Here is a 26640-nt window from a genome sequence, read left to right on the forward strand (position 1 = left end):
CACAATATACTGTAGGTGTCAAATTCAATTTATTTCATGTCTACTTTACCTGAGCATCATTTTTAAAAGTATATTTTTTTAGGATGTTAGATGGGTTAAAAGTTAGCAACAGTTTTTAATTTTTTTAATGAAATGTATACCTTTAGGACAACTTCACATTTGATCTGACTCTGAGAGGCCTGTATGTCAGAAATCCCCCAATCAAGACTACATTTTAAAAACTGAATGCTTAAGATTATTCATAAATGTATTCAGGACATTTGTTAACCCTTTAGGTGCTTCAAAGGAATTAATGAAGAGTGGAACGAAGAAAACAAAAATTATGCTTTTTTTCACAAAAATGTTACTTTAGCCCCAAATGGTTTTTTCCCCAAGGGTTACAGGAGAAAGTGGTAACAGATGGTATTGGTAACAATGATAACAGATTCTTCATATTTGGTCAGTATTTCCTTTCTGGACACACATCAGGGCTTGGAGAAGAAGGAGCATTATTTGACTTTAAGAGCTCAATTTTGTCTGAATCAGACTGAGAACGCCATGTCACATTGGAAGAGCTCCTGCGATGCCAAAACAGCAGAAATCCCCCTCAAGTGACTTGATTTAGGAAAGTACATCTCTCAAGAAATTCATTTAAAGGCTTAGTAACCATAGTAACCCACAGGTGCGTTATAAATGTTTATAACATTGGGACGCGATACTGAAATTCTTGGTTCTAGGAAGTTTCGCCCCCAGCAGTTTGCCCCAGGTACATTTTGCCCCTGCACATTTCGCCCTCAGGAAGATTTGCCCCTGCACATTTCGCCCCCAGTATTTCGCCCCTGAATGTTTAGTTCCCGGATGTATCACCTTCGGATGTTTCACCCCTGGATATTTTGCCCCCGGATGTTTCGCCCCTAGCATTTTGACCCCAGATGTTTGACCCTCCGTTTTTGGGGTCAGCATGCAGGGAACAAAACATCTAGGGCTGAACATACCTGGGGTAAAATATACAGGACCCCAATTGCTGGGGATTCCTGTGGCTGCCTTTTCAGCAGCTCACCCAATGTCTCGTCTGTCTGGCCTTAAAGGAGTATTATCACCCTAGAACACAAAAAAACTGACATACTTACCCATCGCAGCTGCAGCTCCTTGGGTCCCGGAGTGCAGTCTAGCGGTTCCCCGTGACATCTTCTCCTGCTTCCGCCTATCTTTTCATCTTGCCTGGATCACCGATCCATGAAGCATGATGAATGCCACGGCAGTGAGGCCAAATGTTTCCTGGCCGCTCACTGACATGATGTCACTCCAGCCACATTCATCAGTCAATCCAGGGGGCAGGATGCCTGTCCTATCACCAAGACACTGCTGCGCATGCGCAGTGCCGCGATGAGATCAGGCAGAAGAAGAAGAAGCTGGGAAGAAGGAGATGACTCGTGGTGGCCTCCGGATCCAGCATGACGATCGCCAGCCCACACAGCCAGGAGAAGATCAGGCAAAAAAGATGAGCAGAAGACCTCTAGGTAAGTACCAGGAGGGGAAGATCGGCAGCATGCTTACCGCAGCATGATTGCTGAAAGCATGCTGCCTTATTTTGCTGTTCGGCATGAGAATACCCCTTTAATGCAGGCTATGTATGGAAGCAGGGGGACTGTTGATTGACTACAGGGTTAATCCCACCAACCATCTCTGCAGAACTGAGATATTTGCTTTGCTGAACTAAAGTGGTGGTTAACCAGCTTCTACAGAACCTCTTTATCAGGTCTTCAGAAGGGGGGTTTTGGGATTAGCCGTCACAGAACACTCTGCCAGTATACCAAAGAATGGAGCAGCAGATAAAAGTGGTATTCTCACTTCAGAATCCCTTTTTCTATTGATGCCCATTTCTCAGATTAGGCCAAGAATAGGGTCCAGTTGTATTCTACATTGAACCAGCTGTTTAACAGCAGCTTTCAGCACCAACAACAAGGACAAGTGACTGGAAGCTGCAGCCATAGCTCTCCATGATTTCAGTGAGATCCAGGGAAGATGTGACAGCACCTGGTAAAGAGCTGATTCACTGTGACATGCCTTATACAGGGGCATGCACTGCTCTGTGCAGAGAAATGCATGTTCTGGATGGGACTCGGTTGTGTGCATCCGGTCTTTCAGTAACAAACGGCCCTTTGGGGACAACCATTAAATTGGTGTGGCCCTTGGTGAATATGAGTTTGACACCAGTGATCTAAGACAAGTGACCATCATTTTACTGACATGTACTAGTGGTGTTACACTTAATGGCTTCTTTTTGTCATCCATTCCATATCATACTGTATCTAGTGATGAGCAAACCCGATCTGGAAAGTTCAGGGTTCGTATCAAACATTGCCTACTCGGGTTCAACCACACCGACCCCCAACAGGCAATGTTCGGAGTTTGCTCATCAGAAAATAAAAATCGCTTCTCTCCCCTTTGCTGAGGTCCCGACCTGTGTGGAGAGTCTTCTTGACCAAGAGAATCCCTAATTAGGAATCCTGAAAGGGATTCCCTCGGGTACGATGACATATTCACACAATGTGGAAGTGCATGGAAGAGGACTGAAGAGGACCCTCTGTGTCTGTCGGTACCTCAGCAAAGGGGTAAGTAGCGATATATATATATTTTCTTTTTACTATCTGGTCAGTGATGAGGATGTGGTGGACAGATCCTCCACTCCTCTGATTCTCCATACCCATTGAGTTCAATGGAGATGATAGTTTGAGGGTGCTGAATCCGAACCTGGATTTTCTTGTGTGTTTGGGATGGAACTGCCCAAACTGAACTTTGGCAGGTTCACTTCTCACTAATCATATTTTGGGTCTAAGATGTATATAAGTGATCAAGTTACTTTTTTTTTAATTCCAAAACTTTCAGTTTTCTAGATAAGTAACTTTACAAAACAGACAGAAAAATATTAACAATTGGTCAAACCAACCAACACTGCAGAACAATATATTTAAAGCGTAACTCTAAAAAAAAAAAAAAAACTTTTGATTTGTTATAGTACCTGTGGAACTGATCTTTCAGCAGCTTTAGTTTTTTTTAAATATAATTTTTTTCTAAATTTGATTTAGTTTTGTGTGAAAAGTCCCATCGAAGTTACAGCAGCAGGCTCTATGTGCTGCATCCAAACACACAATTCTGCGGGCAAAACAGGGTACAAATATCCGGGGGCGAACTGCTGGGGGCGAAACATTGATGACGGACGGGAATTCATGAACCACAAGGACAAACTGGTGAAACATCCACACACAAAATTCTGGGGGCAAAACAGAGTACAAACATCCGGGTGCGAACTGCCGGGGGTGAACTGCTGGGGGCAAAACCTCCGGGGGCGAACTGCTGAGGGCAAAAAATCTGGGAGTGAATTGCTGGGGACGAAACATCTGGGGGCAAACTGCTGCTGGCGATATGTGCGGGAGTGAAATGTGCGGTGGCGAAACATCCTGGGAACCAAATGCTGGGGACGAATTGTGGGGGGCAAAATGTACCTGGGGGCGAACTGCTGGGGGCGAAACATCCAAATCCCGAAATTCTTTTTCTACTAAAATTTTGCTTTAGCCCTACATTACCCATAAGTGGCCAGAAACTACTGTTTGGAACTTAGCAGAGCTTGGAAAGGAAGACGTGCTGTTTACCTTTGGGCATGCAATTTTTATTGGAATTGTTTTGCCCTTTGTTTGTCTTAACAAAACAACTTAAAACCCACTCCGAAACCCTTTTCATTTTCCACCCCTTGTCATTTGTATAAATGTAAACTCTACATTTAATTGTCATGGCAAATATTACTGTTATCTTTAAAAATTCCAATAAAGTTATTTGAAAATGGAATAAATTGCTAATAACATGTTGCATTTGAAGTGCCATAGAGATGCCAAAGCAACAATAAACCCAACAAGTAACATCATTTTTGAAATTACATGCCTCAAGGAATTCATCAAGGGTTGTAGTGACCATCTTGGACCCAGAAGTGATTAACAGAATTCCAATTGGCTGGGAAAATGAAAAATTACATTTTTTTTGTCCACTAAAATGTTGCTTTTGCCCCAAATTTTCATTTTTACAAATGCGTAATAGGAGAAAATGGGCCACATAATTTGTATCACAATTTCACAACGCCAATTCCCCATATGTTGCGTAAACTACTGTTCCAGCACACTGCAAAGCTTTAAAGAAACATCGCGCCATTTTTAAGACTTTGCTAGAATAGATTGTAGGAGCTATGTCTCATTAGCAGAGGCCCTGAGGTGCCTGAATAGCATAACTCCCAATGGCCCCTATTCAACAAACAATCTCATATTTAAGAGGAGAGATAAGTAAAAGTGGAACTCAGACTTTGCTACGCAATTTTTCCCTATGGCAATACCCCATATATATAGTCAGAAACTAGTATTTTGGCACATGGCAGGGTTAGGAAGGAAAGAGTGCTATATGACTTTTCAGTGCTGAGTTTCTGAAATTGTTTGTGGGTGTCAATAGCAAAGACCCTGAGGTGCCAGAACATCAGAACATCCCACCTCAAGTCACCCCTTTTTGGAAATTACATCCCTCTGAGAATTTATATACAGGTGTATTGAATATTTTGACTAAACAAGCATTTTTGAGAAACACAGCTGGAGTCACAGATTGAAATTGATAAATATGCAATTTTTGTGTCCATACATTGTGCTCAGCTTGTGCTTCTGGAGGCATGTACCCCATAAGTTTTTAAGTGGTTTCAGTGCACTACAGTAATGCCAGACTTGTACAAAATATCAACCTATTAGACACACTGTAGAGCTCAGAAGGGAAGGGGACTTTTGAATTTGGGAATACAGATTTCGATGACTTTTTTGGGATGAGCCATGTCACTTTTCCAGAGCCTTTCTGCTGCCAATAACATGAAAACCTCCTATACTTCGATTGACAGATGACATATCTGAGTTGTGACTTTTTGTGGGTTGAGTTGAAGTTTTTTTTGTACCATTTTGTGGTATATAACATTTTGGATAATTTTTAAGGATAGGCTCACATTTATCCTGTGCTCTACTCTAAGCAATTACGTTGAGGTTTCCATATAAATCTGCAAAATGCATGATTGAGACAGAACCATTCCCTTTAACGAGGCAAATAAAGACACTTTGGAGTCTGTCTGACCTCTGTTCAGTGGTGTCCATCTTTTTAGTGGTGCACAAAATTATGTTCAACTGCGCTTTTCTGCATGCCTAAAAAGATAGTTCCCTGCCTGGGAAAGAGGCCAGATGGAGTCTAAAGTGACTCTGTTTGCCACATTAAAGTGAATTCTATCTGAATAAAGCTTTTCAGAGATTTAGTCAGAAACCCCAACATAAGTGTTCAATGTAGATAGGTTTTTTAGGATTTGCCAATTTTACACTCTAAAAAATACTATTTTGCAAAAGTTAATCTTTTTGCATTGCCATGTCATGAGAACCATAACTTCTTTTAGTTTTCCACCAACATAGCTGTATGGAAGCTTGTTTTTTGAGGGATAAATTGAAGATTTTATATATACCATTTTGAGATACTATATTTTTCGGACTATAAGACGCACCGGACCATAAGATGCACCCCAAATTTTCAGAAGGAAAATAGGGAAAAAAATAATAATGTGTCAAATGGGGGTCAGTCTTACAGTCCGAATTCAGCTTACCAGGGAAGGGATCCGGCACAGGTGAAGGAGTGGTCACAGGGGTCATTCAGTGGTCCAGGCTGGTGCTGTGGCATCGGTTCTGTGCTGGGGCAGGTGGGCTGTGCTGGGGCAGGTTGGTTGTGCTGGGGCTGGTGGGCTGTGCTGGGTCACTGTGCTGTGCTGGGGCAGGTGTGCTGTGCTGTGGCAGGTGGGCTGTGCTGGGGCAGGGGGGCCCTGTGTTGTGGTGGCGGCGGCGGGCTGTGCTCCGGTGCAGGAGCAGCGGCTCCGCCGGCATTTCCTCAGAGCCCGGAGGTCTTCGCACATCCGTTGCTGCCATGTTGCGGTGGTTTCCGGGAACATGGACGCCACGAAGAAGGCCACCGTCCAGGGACAGCGCATGCTCAGGTTCAGATCTCGTCCCGAGATCTTGGGAGACGAGATTCAAATCTCGGCAACGAGATGTCGTCCCGAGATCTCGGGACGAGATCTGAACCTGAGCATGCGCTGTCCCCGGACCGGCCGCAATCTTCCCGGCGCCCATGTTCCCGGAGGCCACCGCAACATGGCAGCAATGGATGTGTGGGGGCCTCCAGGCTTTGAGGAAATGCTGGCGGAGCCCCCCACGGAGCACAGAGAGTCGCTGCCCCTGCACCGGAGCACAGCCCGCCGCCACCCACACACCACAGAGCCCCACGACACCCGCACCAGCCACCAGCCATGGTCGCAAGTGAGTATATTGTGACCATAAGATGCACCCCCCACTTTCCCCCAAAATTTGTGGGGAAATTGCGACCATAAGACGCGGGGGTGCGTGTTATGGTCCGAAAAATTTTTTTGGGAAAAATGCGTCTTATGGTCCGAAAAATAAGGTATGTATTTTTTTTTTATCTCTTTCTACTTGCTCTTAGACCACCCCGAAAAAGACGACGACCCCAAAGACGACCCTGAAGACCACCCCGAAAAAGACGACAACCCCAAAGACGACGACCCTAAAGACCACCCCAAAGAAGACCAAAAATATGACCCTGAAGAAGATGACCAAGAGGACAAAGAACATGAAGACAATCACCAAGATGCAGAACAACAAGAGACAGAAGACCAAGAAGCAGAAGACCAAGAAGCAGAAGAACAAAAAGCAGAACAAAAAGCAGAAGAACATTAAGCATAAGACTAAAAATCAGAGCAAAAGATATTATCTAAATTATAAGCAGAAGAAGACTAAGCAGTGTATGGGGGTGAGTCCGTTCCTCCTCGTGGTGCCCCTGGAATATGCCTGCTGCTGCAGGAAAAACTGAACGCGGACAAATCTTGTTGTAAATCTTTTGTGACAGGCAGAACGGAAGGTGTAATCTTCAAACTTTTATAGATAACAACTACAGGAATGCCTGTCACAAATAAGAATATGATGAAGAAGAAGAATAGGAAGAAGATGAAGATGTAGAATATGAAAAAGAATAATAGTTGAATAAGAAGAATATGAAGAATGTAGAAAAAAAAGAATAATAGGAAGAAGGTGAAGAAGAAGTTGATGAAAAAGATGCTGCTCCTGCTGAGAATCATGAAGGAGAAAGTGTGGGAGAAGAAAAAAAAAAGAAGGTGAAGAGCATGGTGAAGTAGTGAAACATACATATCTGATAAAATATAGAAAAAGTTAACATAGTCAATATCTTTGTAACTCCGAACGTCTTGAAAAAAAATTAATTCCTGCTATTACATTTGATTGGACTAAATCTCTATGCCTTTAATGTCTCCTCCACCTCCCCCAATACATTCTACATTATTCTTAGTTGTTTTCCTTCATGTAGAATTAACCTACAAGGAAAGAAAGGGTTTATTTTAATTCCGATATTTCTGTCCCATTGACTTGCATTCGTTTCCGGTATCGGAATCGGCAATATCCGATACTTTTTGGGTATCGGTCCAATTCAATCCGATCCGATATTTCCCGATATCAGAAGGTATCGCTCAACACTAGTGTTAGGTAAGTATTTTTGTTGTGTATTATTTTCTGTTTTTTTTTACAGGGGATGAGGGCTTCAATGCAATGAGGCATTAGGTGTGTATAACTGTCTTCATTATATTTTAAATAAAAAGGTAAAACTGTGTGTCTTTTTATTTCAAATAAAAGACTTTATTCTTGCTGTGTGGTTATTTACAATATTACTATAGGGTTAGTAATGGATAGTTGTCTTATAGATGCTTCTCCATTACTAACCCATGGGCTTGATGTCACCTGACAATACAAAGGTGACATCAACTCTACAAATATGAATGCCACTCGCCACTGCCACAGGGCAAGTGGGAAGAGCCGTGCAAAGAGCAAGAATTGGGGCAACTAGTAAATGCCCCATTTCTGGTGCAGCTGCGGGCTACTATTTTTAGGCTGGGGGGCCAATACTGATGGCCCCTTACCAGCCTGAGACTACCAGCCCCCAGTTGTCTGTTTTACCTTGGCTGGTTGTCAAAAATTGGGGGAACCCCAAGCTGTTTTTTTTAATTATTTATTTAAATAGTTTAAAAAAAACGGCATGGGGACCCTCTATTCTTGTTATCAGCCTTGCTAAAACTGACAGCTGAGAGTTGCAGCCCGCAGCTGTCAGTTTTGCCTGGCTGGCTATCAATAATACAGGGGATAAATATTAGGTTTAGGGTCCCATCAAAGAAAGGTCACCTTGCAATGGTTGATAGGCTCATATTGGACAATTTACAGTATGTGCTAAGTACCTTTATTTTTATAAGTATATTTCTATATAGCCATAATGCAGTTCAATCATAGTGAGAGACTGAACATTCCTCTCACAACCTTCTAAATATCATTATTGACATTGACCATGACATCTAGAGGGATAAACAGCAAGAGATTGAGCTGCAGGATCTTGAGTGTCAGTTAACTGAAGTTCCCACGGTGTTTGTGATATGCATAGCTCAGTGCCAGCATGAAAATGAAGATATACCAGTATGTGCGAGAATTCCTTCCTGAATGAGATGTACTATTATGTCATATCAGAAAGGGGTTATCCCCTTCCTGACCTGTGACGCCACATAGACTTCATGAGACTGTGTGCCTTCCCGACCTGTGACGCCACATAGGCGTCATGGCAGGGTCGCGTTCCTGCAGGTCGGGTGACCGGGGTCACTGAAATGTCACCTGACCTGCAGGTACACCAGGACCTGTACTTGACCCTGGGGGGGTGGCTTTGCCCCCCATGGCTATGATCGCTCTGATGACCTCTGTGTCACCCCCCAGATATGATTGGAGCTAGCTTCCATGTGACGCTATCCTTCCAATCAGATGTGGAGGAGCGGAGTGAACTACGCCTGCCCTCGCTCTTCATCCTCATTCTGTCAGTGGAAGCTGAAGAGCGAGGACCCTGCCGCCTGACAGCGATCTGTCATCCAGTACTCCCCTCTGCTGCCCTCCGCTACCCCGGCCGTCCGATTCCACCCACCCGTCCTCCGCTCCCTCCCCCCACCCCGGTGATCACCCCCCTGCTCCAGTTATCAACCCCCCTGCTCCCACGCCCGTGATCACACCCTCACCCTGGTAATCACCCCCCTGCCCCGGTGTTCTCCCCCTGCCCTAGTGAACACACCCCCACCCCGGTGATCACACCCCCACCCCAGTGATCACACCCCCTGCTGTTGTCGGCTCCTGCATCTCCTGAGTCCCCTCCTGCCCACGGTGATCACCCCACCCACCTGCCCCAGAGATCATCTCCCCCTGGTGTTCACCCCCACTCTGGTGGTCACCCCCCCACTGCTGCATCTCCTCATCCTTCTCCTTCCCCCCATGCCTGAGGGTCCCCTCCTGCCCGCCCCATGCCTGACAGCCCCCTCCTGCCCCCCCACGCCTGACAGCCCCCCAGCCCCCGGTGTTCACCCCCTGCCCCGGTGATCACCCCCCTGCTGCTGATGCTGGCTCCTGCATCTCCTCATCCCCCTCCTGCCCCCTGTCCCTGACAGCCCCCTCTTGACCCCCATGCATGACAGCCCCTTACTGCCTCCCCCGCGCCTGACAGCCCCCTCCTGCCCGCCCCATGCCTGACAGCCCCCTCCTGCCCGCCTGCGCCTGACAGCCCCCACCTGCCCCCCTATGCATGACAGCCCTCTCCTTCCCCCCCACGCCTGACAGCCCCCTCCTGCAGTAGAAAGCTTCACCAAACACTCACGCATATATACACACACACGCATACTATAATAAAGTTTAGCTTTTTTTACACATGCACACACACCACACACACACAATGTTCCACTCGTCCCTCTCATCCCAGTCATCCCAGTCACAAAGGGTGTACTCAGCTGAGGAGGCATATGCCATTATTGCCTGAAAAACTGATAGTGAGGGAGAGGACCATACTTTTCTCTATTCCTCCCCCTCTTCCTCCTCCAGTGACACAGACTCACTACAACGAAGACGTCGCAGGACAAGAAATTGTCCAGAGCCCATGGAAGAATAGCCGGAGGCCGGGGGAGAAGACCCACAGCCAAGTGTGAGTATCCCCCAACCTAGTGCTAGTCACACCCAACCTAGCACTAGTGCCCCTGTCTGGACACCCGTCCCTGAATATTTTGCTCCACGGATTACCGATTTCGTTCCCCAATCAGGAATCCAGTTCGAGACTGCCAACCTTAGGGAAATAAACTTTTTCAAAGTCTATTTCTCTGAGTCAATTGTCAGTCTTATGGTGGAGCAAACTAACTTGTATGCCCTGCAATTTTTTTCCAAAAACCCTAATTCATCATTTTCTACTTTTCTACTGGTCCTTCACATGGGGATTGTGAAGAAACCAGAAATTCGAAATTCGCCAATACTGGAGTACTGATATTTTATATCAAACTCCAATATTTGGCATGGTTATGTTTCGCAAATGTTTTGAGGTGATACACAAGTTTCTCCATTTTAGGGACAATACAGACAGCCTTCCCCGTGATGACCCGAATTTTGATAGACTGTTCAAAATTCAGCCCGTCATCGAGCACTACAGCAACAAGTATGCTGAAGTGTACATTCCCCAAAGGGAAATTTGTGTGGATGAATCCCCCATCCACTTCAAAGGGAGGCTTCAATTCCATCAGTACCTGCCCAGTAAGAGGGCAAGGTACGGGATAAAATTCTATAAGCTGTGTGAGAGTACCTCAGAGTACATTCACAGCTTTAGAGTTTACCAAGGGAAGGATAGCAGGATCCAGCCCCCAGAATGCCCACCTGCTCTGGGGGTGAGTGGGAAAATAGTGTGGGATTTGGTCCATCCACTGCTAGATAGAGGTTACCATCTGAACGTTGATAACTTTTATAAAAGCATCCCACTCTTTCAATCCCTCTCTGCCAGAGCTACCACAGCTTGTGGTACCATGCGCAGAAACCAGAGGGGTCTCCTTTTGTCGCTAATTGAGCACCCTCTCCCAAAGGGTGAGAGCCGACCCAATGTAGTGGCAACATGGTTGTGGTCAAGTTCAAAGACAAAAGGGCCGACTTTTTCTTGACAACAATCCATGGTACCGGCACCACGGCCACCACCGTTAGAGGTACTCTAGCACAGGTCCACAAACCAGGGCAACATTTTCCCCATGAGGGGAGAGCAAAAAAAAAGGTGCCAGGTATGCTATAAAAGCGGGATAAGAAAGAAAACTAATTTCCAATGTGAAACGTGTCCTGACAAACCTGGACTGTGTTTGAATGAATGCTTCCGAATTCATCACACGTCCATGGACTAAACACATCCTGACATTCCCCTACAGAACTCACCCACACCAGCCTGACATACACAACACCACATGCAAACACACGCACCAACCTGACATACACTAAACCACACACACCAACCTGACATACACTATACCACACCAACCTGACATACACTTCATCAGGTTGGTGTGTGGTATAGTGTACGTCATGTTGGTGTGTGTTGTAGTGTATGTCAGGTTGCTGTGTGTGTGTGGTGTGTACTACACCACACACACCAACCTGACATACACTACACCCCACACAACAAACAGAAATACATGCAGCCGCACACTCCGGTCCGAGTGCCGGGTATTGAGATGCGAGACTCGTGTGAGTTTCTCGCAAGTGTGACCCTGGCATAAGGCTGTCTATCATTACATGTCCCATACGAGAAGGCAAGTTCTTTTGACCTTCTGGCAGCATTTCTTTTTTTACTGCAACATGACATCACCTGTATATGATTGGATAACTTCACACAGAGTAAAAAGTACATGTCTGCAAAAAAAGGATCCTTGGGCTTATCATAAATTAGAATCTAAACTTTACAAGCTAATATCTCTGCAAAGGAGATCAGAAATTAAAAAATAAAAAGGCATTTTATTTATTCCATTCCTAAAACTGGTGAAATATCGTTTTTAACTGTTATTTTTTGTCCACAATCAGTCATTTAAGTACATAATGTCATGTGTTTTTTTTTTCTTTTTCTTAACTTACTATGACACAGCACATTTTAGTTTTATAATATAATTCTTTTAATCTTATTCTTATTTTCTATTTGTAAGTACAGAGTGTAAGATTGTAATGGTCATTTGATCTTTAAGATTTTTTCTTCAACATTACAGTCTTCAATACATATAGTTTGTATTTCAGCTACAATTCATTATTGCCAGCTACCAAATGTTAATGAAGGAATTTCATCACTTTTGATGTATTGCAATAACAATCAACAGCAGTTATGCTACATTTATTCAAGCTGACCCATTGTGTATTGTGTAAGTATCAGAATTCTGTACTCCAGCAGACTCAATTACGAGAAGAATAGGAAGCCTTTGTGGGCATCAAATTAAACATGGTCCTCACTTAATTTCCCAGTACAGTGTGGGCCACTTATATGGAAACACCAAAATAAAATGGGAATGGTTGGTGATATCAACTTCCTGTTATTTACAAGATCATGACTACTTATAAAATGTGTTCAAAGTGCTGCCCATTGTGTTGATTGGTAATGCAACCCTCTTCTCCCACTCTTGACACACTGATTGCATTGTTTTCCTTGTGAAATTCTCAATAAGTTTGATGTGTCACATGACCCTCTTCCCATTGGAAAAAATAAAGTTAGATACAAAATGGCCAACTTCAAAATGGCCACCATGGTCACCACCCATCTTGAAAAGTTTCCCCCCTCCCATATACTAATGTGCTAGAAACAGGAAGTTGATATCACCAATGATTCCCATTTTATTTAGGTGTATCCATATACATGGCCCACCTTGTATAATTTAAACACTTAGTCAAACAGTTCTGACTTCTGTGAAAATGTAAGAATGACTAGGTCTATAATTAGAATCATCAGAGTATAATGTGGGATTTTCAGGTTTCAATACTTTTGAAAAAAAATGACAATGGCATTCCATTAACAGACACTTTTAGAACTACTATGTCTTCAGTAGTCATTTTATTGGCAATTACAGTGGTTGACTTCAGTATTTAGAAAGGTAAAATTGCAAGTAGTGTGAAAACAAGCAACTTTGCAAATTCCCTCCTATTAAAAATCCTTTGCAGCAAAAGCGGGCTGGATCTGAATAGCCTCAATGCTCCTGCACTTCTCACTTCTCAAATAGGAGCCAGACCAAGCCAATGTTCAGGAGTGGACCACTCATGACAAAGCGGGAAGCTGGTGCTGTGAGTGGTATGTCCTGAAGATGGCACAACAGAACAATCCTTTAAATGGCTCCTGTTGGACTGAAAAAATGGACAAGGGATCCATATAAAAGGGAAACTTCTATCTCAATAAGCCACATGGCTGTTATAAAGAGGTCCATTTCAAATACTATGACTCCATAAGCTTGGGGATGCAAACAATACAAACAAACTGAGCTTTTACTCATGTTCTTGGGGTCCAGTTCTGCCACTCATCACTGCTCTTGTCTTTGTTGATCAACTGCAGTGGTGATATTACATGTAAACCAACAGGACCACTGAGCTCAGTGATTGACTGCAGCTCTGTCTGTGTGATGTCACCACTGCAGCCAATCAAAAAATATTGGTGATGTGGTGCGATGGGTGAGTAAAAGCTCAGCATGCTATTTTTTATGCAAGCTTGAGCTTATTGGGTAATAATCTTTGAAACAAGACAACCACTTCAATGGTTTATTTACGCAGACCCTTTAAGCATAAAGGTCATTGTTAAATACAAGGGAATCAGCGAAAGCCACACGACAAAGACTGTAGAGTAACATAAGCATGTACAAATCTGAGCCATCATTATTTGCTGCTTGACCACCTTGAATGCAACATATTTGCATGCAGTACCCACCAAAGCGTAAGGAAAAGGCTGAGGGTTTCCAGCTCTGAAGAATCACTATCTTTAGGGCTGCTTTATCCCTACACAATTTTTCATATTTCCTAAAAAAAAGTCATAAAATTCAGGCATTTTTAATAAATATTTTTGCTCAGTGTCTTTTGTATTTTTTTTTACTTTTGTAACATTTGTATTTATTTCTGTCATTTTTCAAGTCTCACGGAAAAGTCCAAATAAAAAATAGCTGAATTAACACCATGCCTAAATATTTTACCTGCAGCATTCCCAGTGTCTCTTCTAACTAGTAATGACATCATGGGGCCTACTACTCAGAAGAGAAATTCACAGGTAGTATGAGGTGTGTACTTCACTGATGTGGCTAATGATCAGGTCCATTATTTGCTCAACTCCAGAACCAATTTACTTTTACACCACTATAATAACTTTTGTTGAAACCTATACAACAGGGAATGACAATGTGGTAGAATAGAACTTTGTCTCTTGACCATATAGTACAGTAACTATTTGTCCATTGACAATATGGAACAGTAAATTTATTCCTTGACCATATGGCACAGTAACCATTTGTCCCTTGACCATATGGCACAGTAACTATTTGTCCTTTGAACATATGCCACAGTAACTATTTGTCCCTTGCCCATATGGCACAATAATTATTTGTCCCTTGACCATATGGCACAGTAACTATTTTTCCCTTGACCATATGGCACAATAACTATTTGTCCCTTGACCATACGGCACAATAAGTATTTGTCCCTTGACCACATGGCACAGTAAATACTTGTCCCTTGACCATACGGCACAATAACTATTTGTCCTTTGGCCATATGGCACAATAACTATTTGTTCCTTGACCATATGGCACAGTAACTATTTGTCCCTTGACCATATGGCACAGTAACTATTTGTCCCTTGACCATACGGCACAATAAGTATTTGTCCCTTGACCACATGGCACAGTAACTACTTGTCCCTTGACCATACGGCACATTAACTATTTGTCCCTTGACCATATGGCACAGTAACTATTTGTCCCTTGACCATACGGCACAATAACTATTTGTTCCTTGACCATATGGCACAGTAACTATTTGTCCCTTGACCATACGGCACAATAACTATTTGTCCCTTGACCATATGGCACAGTAACTATTTGTCCCTTGACCATATGGCACAATAACTATTTGTCCCTTGACCATATGGCACAATAACTATTTGTCCCTTGACCATATGGCACAATAACTATTTGTCCCTTCACCATATGGCACAGTAACTATTTCTCCTACATCATAGGTCACAGTAAGATTTTGGATTTGGCTAAACTCAGGTTTGTAGGTAGAAAATTAAAGATACATTAAAGGGGTTTTCCAATATTAAAAAGATGCAGCTTCTTCATTAAAAAAAAAAAAATAAACAGTGCCACACCGTCACATAGATTTTACAGCGCACTGCAATACTAAACACAACCCATCGTTGGTGGGTGGCACTGTTTGTGGAGCAAAACAGCCATGTATTTCTAATTCTGTACAATCATTGTGTTTCTATTTGCTGTTAAGCTGCTAAATAAATACTGGCACTTGCTATTTGCCCACATGCATGAAAAAATATGACACTTACTAGCCTCATTTCTTATTTATTGTACAATGAAGATCTCCTGGGATTTAAACAAGTTGTGCACTAATTTTAGATTGGCAGCCACTGCTGGTTACTGCGGAAGAGATCCTGCCGAGGGAATACTAGGCATCCCCACGGACCACCTACAATAAGCTCTAGTGGTCGCCAGTTGTAAACACATTTCCAGAGCTACAATGTGCAGCTCCATTTAACATGCAGAGATCATTGTCAGGTACAGCAGAACAGCTCCTATTCATTTGAAGCCCACAGACAATATGATCCCCATGCCATACCTCAGAAAATTAGTGATGCATAGTGCAAACTGTGACAAAATTTTAAGTTCTGTCAGCTTTCTTGACATGTTTGTAAAAAATATTCTAATCTTAGACATTTTCTAATGTTTCTAATAAAGACACTTCTAATGTTAGACATTTATGGTATCTCTACAGAATATGGTATGTATCTCAAGAAAGGGAATCTCCAACACGCCATCCTTCTCCTTACTCCCCCAGGTGCAGCACAGGATGTCAGTGATGTGTCAGGGCTCTCTTCATTGAGCTTAAAAGTATCTTAGGAAATAGGCAAGAGCAAAATATCTCCCCGGCAGTGCTAAACACACTGCAACGTAACATACCTCCTCAGATGGTCAAATGCCAGAGCACAGCAAGATATGAAAAACAAATATAATAATGCAGCAATGAATACCTTCCCAGGAGTGGCACACATATATAACATTGCTAAACCATTGCCTACCTTCCTAGCCCTATTTCAATGGTGGCAGCATTCAATCCCATGTCACCCCTTTCTGCAGTACTGTGCCACGAATAAACCCCTACCCTACTGACAGCAGCATTGTGTGACCCCTTTTCACCTCTCCTCCCCTTTCAGGAGCAGCATTGTGCTACCCCTTCTCACCTCTCCTCCCCTTTCAGGAGCAGCATTGTGCTACCCCTTCTCACCTCTCCTCTCCTTTCAGGAGCAGCATTGTGCTACCCCTTCTCACCACTCCTCCCCTTTCAGGAGCAGCATTGTGCTTACCCCTTCTCACCTCTCCTCCCCTTTCAGGAGCAGCATTGTGCTACCCCTTCTCACCTCTCCTCCCCTTTCAGGAGCAGCATTGTGCTACCCCTTCTCACCTCTCCTCTCCTTTCAGGAGCAGCATTGTGCTACCCCTTCTCACCACTCCTCCCCTTTCAGGAGCAGCATTGTGCTTACCCCTTCTCACCTCTCCTCCCCTTTCAGGAGCAGTATTGTGCTACCCCATCTCACCACTCCTCCCATTTCAGCAGAAGAACTGTGCTACCCCATCTCACCACTCCTCCCATTTCAGCAGCAGCACTGTGCCCCCTCTCATCCTCTGGCTCACTGGCAGCAGTATTGTGTCCCAACTTTTTATTTCAACCCCAATGATAGCAGTACTGTGCCTCCCATTTACACCTCTCCACCACTGGCAGCTGCACTGTGCCCCCCATCCCACCACTATTACCTGGCAGCAGCACTGTTCCTTGCCATCCTATCTCTACTCCAGTGCCAATAACACTATGCCCCTCACTTCCAAACCATCCCCCACTTTCAGCAACACTGTGCCCACTGCCTTCTCAACCTTCCTACATTGGTAGTGGTACTGTGAGTCCCCCTTCCTACCTCTTTCCCAGTGGCAGCAACACTATACCCAACTCTCCTGACATCAGAATTGTACCTCTTCTTACCCCTACAATCTTGATAAGATTCTGCCCCAAACCACGCTAAATACTAAAACTTTGAAATTTCTCCCATCTCCTGGAGCTTGTGTTTATGGTGGAGGAAGAGAGTAGAGGCAGCTTTCCAGTCTCTCTCTTTGTGTGCAGCTACTCTAGGTTCCTGCAGGGTGGACTACCTTTGGTCATGTAATTTTTATGTCACATGGGTCCTTTTCCTCCCTTTACATGGGAGAGTCCACCGATAATGAAGGAATTGTTTTGTCACTACAATTCCTGCTTTGTTATGGCAGATAGCCCCCTCACTGATCGGCCGACCAATAATCTGCCCGGGCCCATTCATGACCTATCCTAAGGCTCGGTTATCAATATCTGGTGACCCCAAGTGTGCTGAATCACAAAAATGTTATGGTCACATTTAAATGTAGTATGTGGAGCAGCTAAAAGTTCCAAAATGCCCTCCAATCTCAGGCGACCCACTTGAAACTTGCTGATTAATATATGTTGATGACTTGCACCATGTTGCATGTGATTTTTTTTTATATTATATGCTGTAGTTTCACTGGCAGACACAGACAGGAGAGGACCCCTATGCAAGAACAGTACATAGGAGCTTTGCAGTCCACTAACTCATCACAATGCACAATTCCACCTGTTTTGGGGGGTAGAAGTGGGCCCCCTTAATACTTGGGTTCATTGTGCAGCTGCACAAGTTGCATTAATGATATGTCCTCCCCTCAGTAATTTTTCTAAACTTCTAGTAGTGTGACTTAGGGCTCCAACTTATTTATGATCTGTACCTTTAACAAAAGTACGGCATATTCACAAATAATAGACAAAATTCTGAAATCAGGGTGTCTGTCACCACTCCATGCTGCCTTCAGATAAAACTGATCACTAACCCTATTTAAGCAATTTCCTAACATTATATTTGCTAGTGGCACGGCTCTGTAGCTTCACTTTAAATATCTGAGTTAACAGGAAAAAATCCTTGGATGCTCTTAACTTCGGCACATGTTTCAAAATCCTAACTTTGTTCAGAAAGAACATTGCATAGGAAAGAATGTATTCACTTTTTTTTCCATCCAACTTTTGGTGCATATTTCCTACAGTTCTGACACCCCACAAAGAAAAACTTGTAATAAAGATCTAGATGTACAGTATATGACTTTACAGAGGGAAACCTATGGAGAGTAAAACGCCATGACATAAAATGCTAAAAGCGTCATAAAACACTGGGAAGAAACAAAGGCAGCATTTACACAGGCACGCATTATATTGCAGTATCTCAGAGAGAAACGACAGAAACTGTACATGCTGGGCCGGGATGTCTCCCTAGTCTTAATACACAGCACCAGCCATATAGCTTCACCGCGCTGCCAGACTGCTTGTGAACACCTCTTCTACTGTTGCCAGAGCACGTGGCAACTAGAATAGCAGCAGGACACAGAGGCAAATGTCATCACATTTCCACTCGGTCTGCCCAAACATCTTAAGCTTACTTTTCGTTATTTCAGAGCACAGAATACTGACTGTACTCAGATTAGGGTAAAAGGTGGCATAAGCGGCTTCCTTAGGATCAGCGTTGTTATTGTAATTCCCCCTTTCTCTGTAGGGTGATGGCACAACTATATACCGAACTGTGTTAACATTTCACCTGGATTTTAAGTTTAAATGATAGCACAGAGGCTACTGACACAAAACTATTGTTAGAGTTGGCGGATTGCACTAAATTAAATTAAACCATAAAGTGCAATCGCAACCCAGGGTCAGCCGTGCAGAGATGTTAAACTGCTCCAAGTGTGAACAATGATGGACAAAAAACTACTAGCGAACATTCCTTCTTAAACACACCGAGTCAACTCCACACAGTGTGATTGGAATGCAAAAAACCCAACACCAGATAATACTCAGGAATGCACAGGAAAGAGTACCAGCTCAGCTAACCACCAAGGTGTACAAGGGGACCAGCTTAGCTAACCACCGAGGGGTACAAGGGAGATGAGAACCAGCTTAGCTAACCACCGAGGGGTACAAGGGAGATGAGTACCAGCTCAGCTCACCACGAGGGGTACAAGGGAGATGAGTACCAGCTCAGCTAACCACCGAGGGGTACAAGGGAGATGAGTACCAGCTCAGCCAACCACCGAGGGGTACATGGGAGATGAGTACCAGCTCAACTAACCACCAAGGGGTACAAGGGAGATGAGTACCAGCTCAGCTAACCACCGAGGGGTACAAGGGAGATGAGTACCAGCTCAGCTAACCACCGAGGGGTACAAGGGAGATGAGTACCAGCTCAGCTAACCACCGAAGGGTACAAGGGAGATGAGTACCAACTCAGCTAACCACCAAGGGGTACAAGGGAGATGAGTACTATCTCAACTAACCACCGAGGGGTACATGGGAGATGAGTACCAGCTCAACTAACCACTGAGGGGTACAAGGGAGATGAGTACCAGCTCAGATAACCACTGAGGGGTACAAGGGAGATGAGTACCAGCTCAGCTAACCACTGAGCGGTACCAGGGAGATGAGTACCAGCTCAGCTCACCACTGAGGGGTACAGGGGAGATGTGTACCAGCTCAGCTAATCACTGAGGGTAACAGGGGAGATGAGTACCAGCTCAGCTAACCACCGAGGGGTACAGGAGAGATGAGTACCAGCTCAGCTAACCACTGAGGGGTAGAGGGGAGATGAGTACCAGCTCAGCTAACCACTGAGGGTTACAGGGGAGATATGTACCAGCTCAGCTAACCACAGAGGGGTACAGGGGAGATGAGTACCAGCTCAGCTAACCATTAAGGGGTACAAGGTAGACGAGTACCAGCTCAGCTAACAGCTCAGCTCACCACCGAGGGGTACAAGGGAGATGAGTACCAGCTCAGTTAACCACCGAGGGGTACAAGGGAGATGAGTGCCCACTCAGCTATCCACCGAGGGGTACAGGGGCAATGGGTACCAGCTCAGCTAACCACCGAGGGGTATAAGGGAGATGAGTACCAACTCAGCTAACCACCAAGGGGTACAAGGGAGATGAGTACCAGCTCAGCTAACCACCGAGGGTTACACGGGTAGTAAGTACCAGCACAGATAACCACCAAGGGATACAAGGGAGATGAGTACCAGCTCAGCTAACCACTGAGGGGTACAAGAGAGATGAGTACCAGCTCAGCTCACCGTCGAGGGGTACAAGGGAGATGAGTACCAGCTCAGCTAACCACCGAGGGGTACAAGGGAGTTGAGTACCAGCTCATTTAACCACCGAGGGGTACAAGGGAGATGAGTACCAACTCAGCTAACCACCGAGGGGTACAGGGGAGAGGAGTACCAGCTCAGCTAACCACCGAGGGGTACAGGGGTAATAAGTACCAGCTCAACTAACCACTGAGTGGCACAGAAAATATAAATACCTTACTCAACTAACCACCGATTGGCATAGAAAATATATGTACCATGCTCAGCTAACCACCGAGCAGTACTGAAAAATGAAGAGAGTGTGCAATACCCAGTTAAAACAATAGGGAATAAGCATGTGACATGTGGGCTGACTGTGCCTCAAAACTGACCCGTGCTAACCACACAGGTGGCCAAGACAGGTGCTAGGTCAAGCGAAAAGCAAAAACCTGCCTGACTAAGGAAAACTAGGCACACATACGAGCCAGCAGAGCAGCAGAGTATCCACCCACACACACCAAACACAAGTGATGCCAGCTAGCTTTGCTGAAAGCCTTTTATGTGCCAGGCTCCACCCCAAACACTCATGCCCAGTCGGATGGGGCATCATCCATGGGCAAATCCAGAGTTGCCACATCACCAGAGCAGTCCGAGCACCAATTAGAAGGCTCCACATCACGGACATGCTCAGTAAGGTGACTTCTGGACTTAGAGTCCACAGAGAAGGGCTGCCTCTGTATACCACTGGTTACCATAGACTTTAGCTGGGGAGCCAGGAGTAACAACATGTATAACAGAAGCCTGAGAAAGTTGATGGGACTGACGTCTGCGCTAAGCAGCTGGGCCTGAATGGGAGACCACAGCACCAGACAAGGCTTGGGATCTATCCCGCACAGCGGAAGAATACTGGAGCCTAACAACCATTTTTATATTAATTCCAATATAGTTTATGAGCCTAGTTCTTTCTGATATAATACTGAAATCATCTTTGTTGCATATTACATAATTTGCTGGGAATAACCACTACCTTCACAAAGGAGAAGAATCCATATGTGATTGGACTACTCTGTCTTATACATCCAGAAAGTACTAACATTTCCATAATATATTAAATGAGTTCTGATTGAGGAGATTGCAGGCTATGAAATGAAGAATTAATTAGGTTCCCCAGCACTGGAACTCCCCTCTGATCACTAGAACAAGGTTTCAAGCCACTAGTTCTCAATCCATGACTGTAGTGAGAAGGACACACAATGGAATGGTTGAAACCATGCTCAACCCGCCATACCAATCAAACTCTTCTTGACTGCAGTTGTGCAGTCCCATCTTAATGATAAACAATACCTATGCAAGAAGTATACCCCAGCATGGATGACAAGTAAGGCAACTAATGTCCCCACATTTTTGTGTACATTTTAAAGGATTTGTCCTGTTAAAGCAAGTAATCATCTATCCATGGGATTGGAAAGAAATTGTTGATCATTGGGAGTCCCAGCGCTGAGATCCACACAGATTGGCATTCTCTATGGTGCTGCTGGAAAAGTTGAGAGCATGGAATAAAAGAGTGCATGTCAAGCGTGCGCACTGCCCCTCCATTCTAAAGGACATAAAAGGTTCCCTCTCTGCTGATGGGTGCGGGTACCAGCAGTTAGACATCAAATGATCAACAAGTTCTTTGAGTAGCTAAAATTTGTTTTAGCCGGACAACCCCTTTATATGGTATAAAAGAACCTTTACATTTTTGGCCAAAAACTCAATAAATTCATGAGTAGATATGAATATTATTTTAGTTGTTTTAAATTCTATGTCCTAAAGAGTAGGCTGCAACCTATTCTAGAGTAAAACCTAGATGAAGTATTAACAAACACGGATGGTAGTATGGAACCTTACTGGATGGGTATCACAGTGGATTCGAAAATAGTTGTGAAATAGAACTAACCACCAAGGTAGGAAATATTATCTGTAATACAATGCTTTCAAACAATGTACAGTATACAGATGTATGGCATCGCCACCTTCTGGAAGGATGCCTCACAGCCCAATTGAAAACCATTGAGAAGGCTTTTTCCTAAAGTGGCAAACGTCTCAAGCTGTCCCACCTACTTAACAGACAAGAATTGGTATGAAAAAGTTGATACACAACTATATTTGATGGGGAACACAGTGGCTCAGTGGTTAGCATTGCAGCACTGGGGTCCTGGGTTCAAATCCCACCAAGGACACTGCAAGGAGTTTGTATGTTCTCCCTGTGTTTGCGTGGGTTTCCTCCAGGTTCTCTGTTTCCTTTCAGACTCCAAAGATAGGAACTTAGATTGTGAGCGCAAGTGGGGACAGCGATGATAATGTCTGTAAATCACTGCGGAATATGATGCTATATAACCAACGCATACTAAATACTAACTGTAACTAGAATTCTACTACGCACATAATTTCCATATGCAACAAATGAGCCAAGTAGATAAAATTCAAGATTGAAAAGATAAGATCTCCCTTAAAAGGCAAGGTGTAAGAGCTAGCAGAGTAAAATTCTGCTACTACATGGCAGAAGTCCTTTGAGGCTCAACAGAACAAGTGCAGTATCAGTCAAATTGTTCTGACTTTTTAGTATACTTACCACATAGTGCCCTAAGGCATACAAGTACTACCTAAAAAAGTCGCAACTGATCAGTAATAGTAGAACAGCTACATTGTAGCCATGCTCCTAACTTGCAAAAGCAGGATACATTCAATACACATGTTTCTATCTCAGGCACTCAATTTCATTGAAGATACATTCTGAAGGACAACTACCTTTTATGCCCTTTAATTTATTATGCGTTACTTATATAGCGCCATCATATTCCACAGCGCTTTACAGACATTTTCATCACTGCCCAATACTTGTTCAGCTGATTGACCCTCATCAGATCACAAGCGCCATATTCTTTTCTGATACATTCAGTAGGTCACTTATTACTCCCATATTACTGTAAGGCGCATTCAGCAGATCACCCTCTGCCATCCTATCAGGCATTCTGTAAATGACTTACTCCTTCCTACAAGCATACTTACACCCAACATCCATATCAGAGTAATGCATTAGGTAGGTACCTAGGCTACCTTTTCCATCTTATTACTGCACATTCTGGAGATCACTTACCTCTGGCCAGATATATATTTAAAGACTTGGTAGTGTTGCTGATTAAAGGGGCTTCCAGGTCTAAGAATTCATTGATTAGTGGATTCCCAACAATCATCTGAAATCTGCTCTCTGGATCTATAGGGTGTAATACAGCATCCCTATACATTGCAAGTGCCCGCGCTTTATCGCCCATTTGACAGAATGGGAGTTAAACAGGTCATCAGTTGTTTAGTCCTGGACAACCCCTTTAATCTTTGCAGTCATGTGAGTACATTATGCCTGCAGCCTTGCGAACTGCAGCTGTCACTTGATAAAATCAATCAGTAGTGCTACACAAAGTCCTTATGCACCTGCTGCTCTACAATTACTAGATGGTTCTTGCCAGAGGAATTCAGTCCCAAGATGGCATTTTCCAAGTCAAACTTTCACCATGATTACAATTAGTTGAAGAATGAAACCCACAGTTGTCTACCCACTAAGAAACTTTCTTTCTGCAAACATTATACTTTGTATTTTCTGAGAAACCCTTTTTTTAAAGCTAAGTAAAGCAGATCAGAATAACCAAGTACCATCTAGTTAACTTCTTGGAAAAAGTGCCTGCAGGGTGACTGCTTACCTTTGTGATCCCAGCTGTCTGCTTTGCATCAGGTTGCTCCTGTCTCTGACTCCTGAAGAAGACAGCAATGATTGTCTGCAGCTGGAACAGAGGGATGAGTGCAGTCTACTACTACTAGCACCTTGCAGCCTGAGAGCAGTCAGTGGTGCACAGCTCAGCTTTTCACATGTGAGTAGTCAGGATGGGTAAACTCTTTAAGAAAGAGGGGTGGGAGTAAGTAAGAAGAGAGAAGGGGCAGAGACCAAGAGGTTCTGAGTGGATTCCAGCCCCCAGATTACTTTTCAATTTCACAGAAAACCAAAAGTCTATTTATTCTCTTTTCGTCTTATTTTTTTTCCTGAAGGAAAGCAAAATCTTTAGAGCGATGTATGACCATAATAAGAGTGTTTTGGGAGGAGGTGAAAGGAATGGCTTCACCAATGATGCTGTAATATTAGAAAGTTGTCTTGATTTAACCAGAACATTAAAGCAATATGATAGAAGCTACTGACGGGAGAGGAGAGAACCATTAGAAACTATTCCTGCAATGCACATAGTAGTATTGAAGCATTCCTCATGAGAATTTGTCTAGACTTCACCTGGATTGATATGGACAGTTATAAGATATTCTTTAAGAAGTGATCACAGTCTCTTCTGGTCATCTTAATATGTCTATTAATAATAGTCTATCAGGAACCATCCTTTTGACATGTCTCCTACCCCGAATATTGATAACTACTCTGGATTATCAGTGACATTGCGCTGGGGTGTTCCTCATTTATTCCTCCTAGGACATTCTGAAGGCTTTGACAACTGGGTTCTACCACTTCTCTTCTTGAGCTGTACCCCTACAGCTACCGCCACAGTCTCACAGTGTGTAGGGGCCTCATCTGGTATCACCCAGTTGTCAATTTATTCATAAATGTTAGGAACTTAGGAGGAATTATGAAGAAATAGCACAACATAAGGAAATATGATCCACAATTGTTATATTATAGAGAATACAATAATTTACAGAACCTGACATGTTGGGAGAGTTGCAGGGTCTTCCTTAAAGGGGTTGTCTTTATGTAAAACATGTGTTAGGTCTTTGATTTTATCGCAATTACCAATGTGTATATAATGTTTTTCATCTTCTTTTGTGAAGCATCACCCACTTATAACTGCAGCTTTCTTCGCAGACCACTGCATTCCTTTACACAACATAGCCCTTTGTAGAGGAGAATGTCACCAGACCTGTTCAAAACTTTCCTCCAATTAAAAAACATCTTTCCCATATGCAGTGTTTTTCAATTGCAGGAGGCTGATGGACAAGTCTGGTCACATGCCCACCACATCAACTGCCATGATGAGAGTGGGGCACTAAGCAATAAGTAAGCAAGGCAGCACTAACCGGCACAGATACTAGATGAGCTATGGGATGAAAACTTTCACTTAAAAGCTACGGATTAGTGCAATAACTTTACAGTTCCAGGGAAGTTGGTTCAGTTAAGCTTTGGTATCTTATTATATAATTATTAATGTCCATTCCAGTAGCAGCGTAATGATGATTATGAACTCCCATAGGCAGGCTGCAAGGTGTAATTCATTTTTATAGTTGTGTAAAATATGTTGGTAGTATGTAGGGTTAGTCAGACCTAAGTCAATCATCTGATGGTCAGGCAGCTTCATTCTTAAAAATGTGGCGCCTCTGAGGGTTCAGTCGCCACAGAGGTACTGCACCTCATCCAGAGGTGTGGTACCCTACTCTCAGGTGAGGAGGGAGCACCACCCAGGACTCTAACACCTGCACCCAACACACACTACAGAAGCAGGGCACCCTGGACGTACCCTGCGGTAGGGTGGTCTCATCCCTGACTGGGTGGTAAAGGGTGTTGGGACGTGGGTGGAGCTATTAGGAAGAGAGTGGGAGAAGACAGTTCAGTCCATCAGGAGGAAGGAATGTGGAGAGATGTGTCTGAAGCAGCTCCCTGTCAGGAGGAGCTGCAGAAGGAGGGAAAGAGACAGAAGGAAGCTCCTGGAGAGCGGAAGGGGTCTTAGGGGCACGGGGCGTGCGAGAGCCACCTGTGGGGCCCAATTCAGAATTGTAGAGACCAGGTTGCAGGGGGGTAGCGGCCCCCTAGCCTAGTGGAGAAATTATCAGACTCAACTAGCAAGCCAGAGGCAGAGGCACCTGTAGAGTGTTTCAGCTACAAGCCACAGTCATCTTCTCCAGAAAGGCAGCCATAAGGGAGCAAGGGGACGCAGAGAGGACGTCACCCGACAAGGTCCGCGACTGCTGGCCTGGTACACTGACTGTGAGGTGTTGGGCAGGAAAGGTGGACAGCCAACACAGTGAAATGGCCAGGAGAGGCATATACTGAAGGGAGTCCTGGGAAGGTGAATCCTGATCTACCTGGGAGTTTATTGGACCCCTCACCTGGAGGATGCAGCGTCAAGTGGGCATACGTGCACCAGAACAGAGAGTAAAGCTTTGGAACTGCACCTCACTTGTGTCCTCTGAATTCTTCCTGCGTCACCTACCAACTCTGCTACATCTATCATC

The 26640-nt window shown here is 44.1% G+C and overlaps 1 protein-coding gene across 1 annotated transcript in view; it reads right to left on the minus strand.

Annotated features, from left to right (window-relative positions):
- The window catches only part of COL8A2 (collagen type VIII alpha 2 chain), a 384151-nt gene extending 359883 nt beyond the window's left edge, over positions 1–24268 (minus strand). The window contains exon 1 of the mRNA XM_073562830.1: positions 24117–24268. The gene's annotated coding sequence lies outside the window, so the exon portion shown is untranslated. The remainder of the gene's footprint in view (positions 1–24116) is intronic.
- Between the last annotated feature and the right edge of the window lie 2372 nt (positions 24269–26640).

This window comes from Dendrobates tinctorius, unplaced genomic scaffold (assembly GCF_039654945.1).
Source record: "Dendrobates tinctorius isolate UK_male_01 unplaced genomic scaffold, ASM3965494v1 ptg000015l, whole genome shotgun sequence".
NCBI classification, from domain to species: domain Eukaryota; kingdom Metazoa; phylum Chordata; class Amphibia; order Anura; family Dendrobatidae; genus Dendrobates; species Dendrobates tinctorius.